Source organism: Protomyctophum parallelum, assembly GCF_964188405.1.
Source record: "Protomyctophum parallelum genome assembly, chromosome: 19".
Lineage (NCBI taxonomy): Eukaryota > Metazoa > Chordata > Actinopteri > Myctophiformes > Myctophidae > Protomyctophum > Protomyctophum parallelum.
Genome location: NC_139717.1, coordinates 3,771,955 through 3,783,422, shown reverse-complemented (window position 1 = coordinate 3,783,422; position 11,468 = coordinate 3,771,955).

The window sequence follows — 11,468 nt, the reverse complement described above, 5'->3', positions numbered from 1 at the left end:
ATGTCAAGGACCCCCAGAATTATATGTATTTGGCCACCGACCCCCATCTGAAAATATGTTGTTCCAGGGACCCCCCCGGAAGCAAAGATTTTAGTTAAAAACGTTCACTCTGAAAGAATATATTATTCAAAGATTTGTGGCACATTTTCACAATAAAAAAAAAAAATAGCAGATCTACAAGCTCGTAACGCGGCACTCGGTGCCACCCTATGAGCTTGTAGATCTGCTATTTTTTAATAGCTAAAGTATAACACAATGCTTAAAACACCAAAAGGGGTTCCCGCCCAAAATGGTTAAGCAATGAATGGTTTTCATTCATATTAAGGCACCAAATATGTTAATCAATTTATCTGTCCAGCAACACAGTTGTCTTTTTGATTGTAGGCTACTGAACATGCATGTTTGACAAATCAGAAGACTTTGGGTTTAATTACTTTCAAGCATATTATATCTGCAGGCTGCACCTAAATACAGTGATGATGAATTGAAAACGGTGGACCTTCTTGTAAACAAGTGTAGGCCTAATGCTTTATGGTGTCGTCCACTCACAGTTAACAGTTTTTGTTTTGAGTTGTGCTTGAAATGTACTGAAATTATGCTCACTGTTTAATAAATACTTCAATCAATTAATCAAACAATCAATCAAACAAACAGTAAGAAAGTACTTTGTTGTTATTATTACATGTGCACAAGCAAGACTTTGAGCACATCTGTGATGTTGACAAGGCAATTCAAGACACCCACCCCCTCCATTATATTGTCTCCTGAGATTATCCTGATGTCCGTGCTTATATTACTGTATATTACTGTATATTGTGTCAGCATGCAGTAAGTTTACTGGGCCATTTTGAGTTCAGGCCGCCTGAGGGCACACACACACACATTCTGGACCGCCAGTGCATGTCCTCCTCTGATAAATGCACATTGACAGTGAGCTAAAACAACAACCCTGACTGGTGACCCTCACTGCAGGGTGGGGGAGAGGACGCAGAGCCCATGCATGGCATCCCTCCAACTGGGACAATATAAACACCGTCTATATGGAACCAACCCTGATCCATTATTGAGTGCAAAACAGCCATGCAGGCATATAGGAGTGAGACTATACTGTACGTGAACCGTTGCATGAGTCACATCCCCTCCGGGGAGATGCTTTCTCCATGAAAAGCGGCTGTATGGGCTGCAGTGCATCTGTCGGGAACCGTGCAGGATATATGTGATATCACACCGTCTCGCTCCTTTTGTTGTGCGGCTGGTGATGTGTGAAGGGCGCGTTTCTCCTGTGCATTGATTTCAGGACGGGTTGTGGAAAGGAAAGGAAAGCAAGCAAACAAACATCCCCCCTGCCCCGCCTCCCTGCATGCCCCTCCTCCTCCTCCTCCCAAACAACCCCCCTGCCCCGCCTCCCTGCATGCCCCTCCTCCTCCTCCCAAACAACCCCCCTGCCCCGCCTCCCTGCATGCACCTCCTCCTCCTCCTCCTCCTCCTCCTCCTCCCAAACAACCCCCCTGCCCCGCCTCCCTGCATGCCCCTCCTCCTCCTCCCAAACAACCCCCCTGCCCCGCCTCCCTGCATGCCCCTCCTCCTCCTCCCAAACAACCCCCCTGCCCCGCCTCCCTGCATGCACCTCCTCCTCCTCCCAAACAACCCCCCTGCCCTGCCTTCCTGCATGCCCCTCCTCCTCCTCCTCCCAAACAACCCCCCTGCCCCGCCTCCCTGCATGCCCCTCCTCCTCCTCCTCCCAAACAACCCCCCTGCCCCGCCTCCCTGCATGCCCCTCCTCCTCCTCCTCCCAAACAACCCCCCTGCCCCGCCTCCCTGCATGCCCCTCCTCCTCCTCCTCCTCCCAAACAACCCCCCCTGCCCCGCCTCCCTGCATGCACCTCCTCCTCCTCCTCCCAAACAACCCCCCTGCCCCGCCTCCCTGCATGCCCCTCCTCCTCCTCCTCCCAAACAACCCCCCTGCCCCGCCTCCCTGCATGCCCCTCCTCCTCCTCCTCCTCCTCCTCCTCCCAAACAACCCCCCTGCCCCGCCTCCCTGCATGCCCCTCCTCCTCCTCCTCCTCCCAAACAACCCCCCTGCCCCGCCTCCCTGCATGCCCCTCCTCCTCCCAAACAACCCCCCTGCCCCGCCTCCCTGCATGCCCCTCCTCCTCCTCCTCCCAAACAACCCCCCTGCCCTGCCTCCCTGCATGCCCCTCCTCCTCCTCCTCCCAAACAACCCCCCTGCCCCGCCTCCCTGCATGCCCCTCCTCCTCCCAAACAACCCCCCTGCCCCGCCTCCCTGCATGCCCCTCCTCCTCCTCCTCCCAAACAACCCCCCTGCCCCGCCTCCCTGCATGCACCTCCTCCTCCTCCTCCCAAACAACCCCCCTGCCCCGCCTCCCTGCATGCCCCTCCTCCTCCTCCTCCCAAACAACCCCCCTGCCCCGCCTCCCTGCATGCCCCTCCTCCTCCTCCTCCTCCTCCTCCCAAACAACCCCCCTGCCCTGCCTCCCTGCATGCCCCTCCTCCTCCTCCCAAACAACCCCCCTGCCCTGCCTCCCTGCATGCCCCTCCTCCTCCTCCCAAACAACCCCCCTGCCCCGCCTCCCTGCATGCCCCTCCTCCTCCTCCTCCCAAACAACCCCCCTGCCCCGCCTCCCTGCATGCCCCTCCTCCTCCTCCTCCCAAACAACCCCCCTGCCCCGCCTCCCTGCATGCCCCTCCTCCTCCTCCTCCCAAACAACCCCCCTGCCCCGCCTCCCTGCATGCCCCTCCTCCTCCTCCTCCTCCTCCTCCCAAACAACCCCCCTGCCCTGCCTCCCTGCATGCCCCTCCTCCTCCTCCCAAACAACCCCCCTGCCCTGCCTCCCTGCATGCCCCTCCTCCTCCTCCTCCTCCCAAACAACCCCCCTGCCCCGCCTCCCTGCATGCCCCTCCTCCTCCTCCTCCTCCCAAACAACCCCCCTGCCCCGCCTCCCTGCATGCCCCTCCTCCTCCTCCTCCCAAACAACCCCCCTGCCCCGCCTCCCTGCATGCCCCTCCTCCTCCTCCTCCTCCCAAACAACCCCCCCTGCCCCGCCTCCCTGCATGCACCTCCTCCTCCTCCTCCCAAACAACCCCCCTGCCCCGCCTCCCTGCATGCCCCTCCTCCTCCTCCTCCCAAACAACCCCCCTGCCCCGCCTCCCTGCATGCCCCTCCTCCTCCTCCTCCTCCTCCTCCTCCCAAACAACCCCCCTGCCCCGCCTCCCTGCATGCCCCTCCTCCTCCTCCTCCTCCCAAACAACCCCCCTGCCCCGCCTCCCTGCATGCCCCTCCTCCTCCCAAACAACCCCCCTGCCCCGCCTCCCTGCATGCCCCTCCTCCTCCTCCTCCCAAACAACCCCCCTGCCCTGCCTCCCTGCATGCCCCTCCTCCTCCTCCTCCCAAACAACCCCCCTGCCCCGCCTCCCTGCATGCCCCTCCTCCTCCCAAACAACCCCCCTGCCCCGCCTCCCTGCATGCCCCTCCTCCTCCTCCTCCCAAACAACCCCCCTGCCCCGCCTCCCTGCATGCACCTCCTCCTCCTCCTCCCAAACAACCCCCCTGCCCCGCCTCCCTGCATGCCCCTCCTCCTCCTCCTCCCAAACAACCCCCCTGCCCCGCCTCCCTGCATGCCCCTCCTCCTCCTCCTCCTCCTCCTCCCAAACAACCCCCCTGCCCTGCCTCCCTGCATGCCCCTCCTCCTCCTCCCAAACAACCCCCCTGCCCTGCCTCCCTGCATGCCCCTCCTCCTCCTCCCAAACAACCCCCCTGCCCCGCCTCCCTGCATGCCCCTCCTCCTCCTCCTCCCAAACAACCCCCCTGCCCCGCCTCCCTGCATGCCCCTCCTCCTCCTCCTCCCAAACAACCCCCCTGCCCCGCCTCCCTGCATGCCCCTCCTCCTCCTCCTCCCAAACAACCCCCCTGCCCCGCCTCCCTGCATGCCCCTCCTCCTCCTCCTCCTCCTCCTCCCAAACAACCCCCCTGCCCTGCCTCCCTGCATGCCCCTCCTCCTCCTCCCAAACAACCCCCCTGCCCTGCCTCCCTGCATGCCCCTCCTCCTCCTCCTCCTCCCAAACAACCCCCCTGCCCCGCCTCCCTGCATGCCCCTCCTCCTCCTCCTCCTCCCAAACAACCCCCCTGCCCCGCCTCCCTGCATGCCCCTCCTCCTCCTCCTCCCAAACAACCCCCCTGCCCCGCCTCCCTGCATGCCCCTCCTCCTCCTCCTCCCAAACAACCCCCCTGCCCTGCCTCCCTGCATGCCCCTCCTCCTCCTCCTCCCAAACAACCCCCCTGCCCCGCCTCCCTGCATGCACCTCCTCCTCCTCCTCCCAAACAACCCCCCTGCCCCGCCTCCCTGCATGCCCCTCCTCCTCCTCCTCCCAAACAACCCCCCTGCCCCGCCTCCCTGCATGCCCCTCCTCCTCCTCCTCCTCCTCCTCCCAAACAACCCCCCTGCCCTGCCTCCCTGCATGCCCCTCCTCCTCCTCCCAAACAACCCCCCTGCCCTGCCTCCCTGCATGCCCCTCCTCCTCCTCCCAAACAACCCCCCTGCCCCGCCTCCCTGCATGCCCCTCCTCCTCCTCCTCCCAAACAACCCCCCTGCCCCGCCTCCCTGCATGCCCCTCCTCCTCCTCCTCCTCCCAAACAACCCCCCTGCCCCGCCTCCCTGCATGCCCCTCCTCCCAAACAACCCCCCTGCCCCGCCTCCCTGCATGCCCCTCCTCCTCCCAAACAACCCCCCTGCCCCGCCTCCCAGCATGCACCTCCTCCTCCCAAACAACCCCCCTGCCCCGCCTCCCTGCATGCCCCTCCTCCTCCTCCTCCCAAACAACCCCCCCTGCCCCGCCTCCCTGCATGCCCCTCCTCCTCCTCCCAAACAACCCCCCTGCCCCGCCTCCCTGCATGCCCCTCCTCCTCCTCCCAAACAACCCCCCTGCCCCGCCTCCCTGCATGCACTTCCTCCTCCTCCCAAACAACCCCCCTGCCCCGCCTCCCTGCATGCCCCTCCTCCTCCTCCTCCTCCCAAACAACCCCCCTGCCCCGCCTCCCTGCATGCCCCTCCTCCTCCTCCTCCTCCCAAACAACCCCCCCTGCCCCGCCTCCCTGCATGCCCCTCCTCCTCCCCCTCCTCCCAAACAACCCCCCCTGCCCCGCCTCCCTGCATGCACCTCCTCCTCCTCCTCCTCCCAAACAACCCCCCTGCCCTGCCTCCCTGTATGCCCCTCCTCCTCCTCCCAAACAACCCCCCTGCCCCGCCTCCCTGCATGCCCCTCCTCCTCCTCCTCCCAAACAACCCCCCTGCCCCGCCTCCCTGCATGCCCCTCCTCCTCCTCCTCCTCCCAAACAACCCCCCTGCCCTGCCTCCCTGCATGCCCCTCCTCCTCCTCCTCCTCCCAAACAACCCCCCTGCCCCGCCTCCCTGCATGCCCCTCCTCCTCCCAAACAACCCCCCTGCCCCGCCTCCCTGCATGCCCCTCCTCCTCCTCCTCCCAAACAACCCCCCTGCCCCGCCTCCCTGCATGCCCCTCCTCCTCCTCCTCCTCCCAAACAACCCCCCTGCCCCGCCTCCCTGCATGCCCCTCCTCCTCCTCCCAAACAACCCCCCTGCCCCGCCTCCCTGCATGCCCCTCCTCCTCCTCCTCCCAAACAACCCCCCTGCCCCGCCTCCCTGCATGCCCCTCCTCCTCCTCCTCCTCCCAAACAACCCCCCTGCCCCGCCTCCCTGCATGCCCCTCCTCCTCCTCCTCCTCCCAAACAACCCCCCTGCCCCGCCTCCCTGCATGCCCCTCCTCCTCCTCCTCCTCCCAAACAACCCCCCTGCCCTGCCTCCCTGCATGCCCCTCCTCCTCCTCCTCCCAAACAACCCCCCTGCCCCGCCTCCCTGCATGCCCCTCCTCCTCCCAAACAACCCCCCTGCCCCGCCTCCCTGCATGCCCCTCCTCCTCCTCCCAAACAACCCCCCTGCCCCGCCTCCCTGCATGCCCCTCCTCCTCCCAAACAACCCCCCTCCATCTCTGGAGGTGGAGCAGCAGGCGTCATGCAATCCAAAGGTTCCCCTTTCGATTGACGTGTCCTTGAGCAAGACACTTAACCCATTCTGACCTGAGATCAGATTCATACGAGGTTTCCACTGGACACACACTGGTCTGATGAACCCATTCTGACCTGAGATCAGATTCTAAAAAATGTCAAGTCGTTCTTCGATTTTTCAAAAATAGCAGACCTACAAGCTCGTATCGCGCCACTCGGTGGCGCGATATGAGCTTGTAGATCTGCTATTTTTAAATAGCTAAAGCATAACATGATGCTGACACCAAAATGGGTGCCCGTTCAGAATGGGTTAACCCATAACGGCTCCAATGAGCAGGTTGGTGCCTTGCATGGGTGCCTCCGCCCTCCAACCATCATCAATCGATTGATTAATTGATTGATTTGAAAATTGTATTCACAGTTTGTTGAATGGGTACAGTTAACAAAAACTGCAGCTACTTTGAAGATAATATCCAGGAAAAGCACTAAGAATTTAGTGGGTGTTATACAGTTACATTATAGCAGTGCATGGGGGGGGGCGGCAGTGGCGGCAGTGGCTCAGCGGTAGAGTGGCTGGATGGTAACCGCAAGGTCGCCAGTTCGAACCCTGTGGGCTCCCCGAGAGTTAGTGTCAAAGTGTCCTTGAGCAAGACTCTGAACCCCTGATTGCTCCTGATGTGCTGGTTGGTGCCTTGCATGGTTTCCTCCGCCATCGGTGTGTGAATGTGTGTGTGTGAATGGGTGAATGTAATGCACATCTATGTAAAGGTGTATGAATGTGAATGTGTGTGTGAATGGGTGAATGTAATGCACAATCTATATGTAAAGGTGTGTGAATGTGTGTGTGAATGGGTGAATGTAATGCACATCTCTGTAAAGCGCCTTGGATAAAGACGCTATATAAATGCACCATTTACCATTCATGGTTCCCAAACCTTTTCATGTCAAGGACACTAATTATCCCCACAGACCCCCATTTGAAAAGATATGCCAGGGACCCCCCATAAGAGAAGATGTTTACGGCTCTAGCAGAGATTCTCAACCCGTGATTCATTTCAAGGACCCCCTCAGTCTGACATGCATTAGTCTACGGACCCACCATTTGATGGCATTCCTATCTCTGGAACCCCCCCAATTTATATTGTAAAATCAATGTTAATTTAACTTTGAGAGTGTACAAACAGACCCACATTTGGTTCCAAACTATCATTTAGCTGCATAGGGACCCCCTGGCACTCCCTCAAGGGGACCCCACTTTGGGAGCCAAACTGCATTATAGTGCTTACTCCAAACCATAATGCTTAATTTAGTTCATTTTGCCTTCAGCCTCTCTGTTATCTGCTGTTTCTGCAGTCAGCCATGTTGTCAGAATAATACCTCCATTGATAAACAGCCTTCTTTTGAGCCTCGAAGGGGACAGTAGGGGGTTACGTTACAGAGATAGAAAACATGTACGTGTTTTGGTAAAGTGTTCTTTTTTTTGCTACTTCTAATTCCGGCGAAGAAGCTTTAACAATTTAATTAGTTCATTTTGTGTGCCTCATTTGAAAAACAAACGGTAAAAAAAAAAAAAAGTATCGCCCTGCAACCATTTCCCCAGTTCCCAGTTCTCTTTATCAATAACTAATTAGTGTTCTCAAACTAGGCAGAAAACAGTATTTCAATCACGTTCACTTGTCTCTAAAATACACAGGAGAACACTATTTATCATTTAAAAGGAACGCATTTATATGCAGGGTTTTTTTTTTTTTTTACTCTAAGCTGCTAATAAAGTCTGCACAACAAATACAAAAAACACAACATGGTGGTAGACATTCATCATTACCAGGGAGAAAAGAAAGTGATATGTCATATTTGTGCGTTTGTGTGTTTCAAAGTCCTTTGGCTGCCTGATACATTTTGATTTTAACCCATTTAGGCCTGACATCGAAATAAAAAAAAGCCTTCTAAATCCTGACAGTTTTCTGAAATACCTATATGTTTCTAGGCCTATATCACTCAATATTTCATGTCAAGGACCCCAAAAATCATCTGTAATTGGCCACCGACCCTCCATCTGAAAATATGTTGTTCCAGGGACCTCTCCAGAAGCAAAGATTTGAGTTAAAAACGTTCGTTCTGAAAAAATATATTCCAAATTTGAGGCACATTTTCACGATTTTTCAAAAATAGCAGACCTACAAGCTCGAGTGGCGCGCTATGAGCTTGTAGATCTGCTATTTTTCAATAGCTAAATTATAACATAATGTTTAAAACAGGGGGTGCCCGCCCAAAATGGGTTAAACTCCACTTTTCCTCAACTCCTTTGAGGAGGGAAAAGATTCTTTGGGTTTGGCACCGAATTCATAACATGATGTCTCAACTGAAACCTCCAATACCAGCTCCTCTGATGTGTCAGACGCCGTGCGTGTCAGAATGTGTGCCAACTTCACTTTTATTTCAGCAAAATTTCCCCTAGTGTGACGTTACTGACGTACAGTCAAAAAAATACAAAATAAAAAAAATCCCTACAGTGAATTATATTTCCAACTTCATGCTGTCACAGGAGGTGACAAGACTCAAGGTATTGTCGATTTCCGTCTTCAAAGTTCACAGCATAATGAGGCCATTTTGCTTTGGTGCCTTTTCCCCTAACGGTGTGTGACACCCAGACACTTGGACGTCAATTTACTCTCCGCTATATCCAAACCATCTGTGTCAGGACTGTACCGCGTATAGCCGACTACTACCGCATATCAATTTCATAGTCATTCTATCTCTCTCTCTCTCTCTCTCTCCTCTTAATTATTATACAGCGCATATATCCTCATATGAGAGGACTATAATATTTTGTGAAAGCAGTGTGACAGAAATGCCATGGTTTTCCACGGGTTTCGAAACTATAATTTATTGTAAATCTCTTGTCTCCTGTCCTCCTCACTCCCCTCCTGCTCTCTCTCGCTCACCCTGTCATCCATTCCAGATTTTAACCACAGGTAGACGGGAGGCTGAGCCAATGATCGTCGCTCTACTGGGGTTCATCCAAAGGTAACACGTTCGTTTGAAGCCCAGAATCACCCTCGGGATGCACTGACTAGTCCAGACCATTCTGACACCACTTTTAATGTAGAATCTGGCTTATATGCCTGCCAATAAACCTCCCACTCCCCTAAAAAAAAAGCAAGAAAACAAAGAGAAACAAAACAATCGTTTCCCACAACAATACAAGGATTAAATGTTCACATACTTCAGATTAGGTGTTTTATGGAAAATGCAGTTTGCTGTGCCCGTTTTCATTTCAATTGCTCTTCACGTGCGTTCACAGCTTCCAGCCGTGAACGCACGTATTTCCAGGCTCGTTTAAATGATCCGCACCGATCCGAAGATGTAAACACGCCCGCGTGTCAAGCTTTAAGTGACAGCCTGTTGACAGCTGTGCATGCACCCAGCCAGGAACATTCACTTTAATCCACTTTACAGGCATGTGTATCATTCCTTTGGTGCTTGGCCATAGCTGCTGCGGTTATAACTTATAATGACTTGTTGTTGTCGCATTGCTATTGTACAGTATGTAGCATATAGGCCATTATTCTCATATGTATCCAACATAAATGTATCCTTTTCACCCCGATTCAAACGCATAGCTGTACATATACTGTAGGTGTACATAGCTGTGATGGATGGCTGATCTCTGACCTTGACCATTCATTTTAACACCACATTTTCTCAGAATCAATCTTTATCGTCACATTACGAGTAAGGTGGGTGAAAACCCTTTGGTTGTGGCTATAAAGGCTCATCATTGCAGTTAAAAAGCTAGAGAGGAGAAGAGCATTTAAGTTCATAACATGACAATTGTGAGTGCATGAATCATGATAAATAAAATTCATCGTAGGTGGATGTACTGTATGTACTGTATATACGAGTATAAATAAAATGAATCCCTATTAAAACATGAATCAGTTCAGTCTGTGCGTCAGACTTGGCTTTTGTTCAGCAGTCTAATTGCTGACAAGTAAAGTCTGGATCTACAAAACTACAGCGCATTATGTCAAATATTGAGTTAAGTCTAATATGGCCTTAGTCTTGGCCTTAGCCAACACAATGATAATACAGTGTATTGAGTCATTACAGACAGAGTGACATACAGACAGTAATTATTATAACCAGAGGAAGGAAGGCACTCAGACAGTTTAATTTAACTTTTAAATTCACAGGGTGCGAGTAAAAAATGACAACGTTTCGACATATCGGTCAGGTCTTCAATGACCTGTTGAGAACACTAATAACTTTGGGGCAGGCCCGTCGATGGACCGTTTAAATGGACAGGTATCAGTCAAAAGGCCCGCCGAGAGTTTAAATGGACAGGTATCAGTCAAAAGGCCCGTCGAGAGTTTAAATGGACAGGTATCAGTCAAAAGGCCCGTCTAGAGTTTAAATGGACAGGTATCAGTCAAAAGGCCCGTCGAGAGTTTAAATGGACAGGTATATCAGTCAAAAGGCCCGTCTAGAGTTTAAATGGACAGGTATCAGTCAAAAGGCCCGTCGAGAGTTTAAATGGACAGGTATCAGTCAAAAGGCCCGTCTAGAGTTTAAATGGACAGGTATCAGTCAAAAGGCCCGTCTAGAGTTTAAATGGACAGGTATCAGTCAAAAGGCCCGTCTAGAGTTTAAATGGACAGGTATCAGTCAAAAGGCCCGTCTAGAGTTTAAATGGACAGGTATCAGTCAAAAGGCCCGTCGAGAGTTTAAATGGACAGGTATCAGTCAAAAGGCCCGTCTAGAGTTTAAATGGACAGGTATCAGTCAAAAGGCCCGTCTAGAGTTTAAATGGACAGGTATCAGTCAAAAGGCCTGTCGAGAGTTTAAATGGACAGGTATCAGTCAAAAGGCCCGTCGAGAGTTTAAATGGACAGGTATCAGTCAAAAGGCCCGTCTAGAGTTTAAATGGACAGGTATCAGTCAAAAGGCCCGTCGAGAGTTTAAATGGACAGGTATCAGTCAAAAGGCCCGTCGAGAGTTTAAATGGACAGGTATCAGTCAAAAGGCCCGTCTAGAGTTTAAATGGACAGGTAATCAGTCAAAAGGCCCGTCTAGAGTTTAAATGGACAGGTATCAGTCAAAAGGGAGACATCGAAGAGGAAGGATGGGGAAGGATCAACATATGGAATGTCAGAACAGGTCAGCTCCATATATGGAGATCTAAGGGTTTGAGGTCAGATGTAGAGTTACTGGCCAATATTGATGACATCAGGGTTCACCATCCCTGATGATGTCACGTGATGACCATATAATGGTCATGCCTGGGGTGACCAACTGACTGACTGACGGGAAATGCACGATTTCATAGTACATGCGAGCTGCAGTCGCAATAAATATAGCTGCAAGCAGCGATAAGATGGGGTCAATTAAGTCATAAAAGTAATAAAGCAATCATATAGAGAGGAGTGCG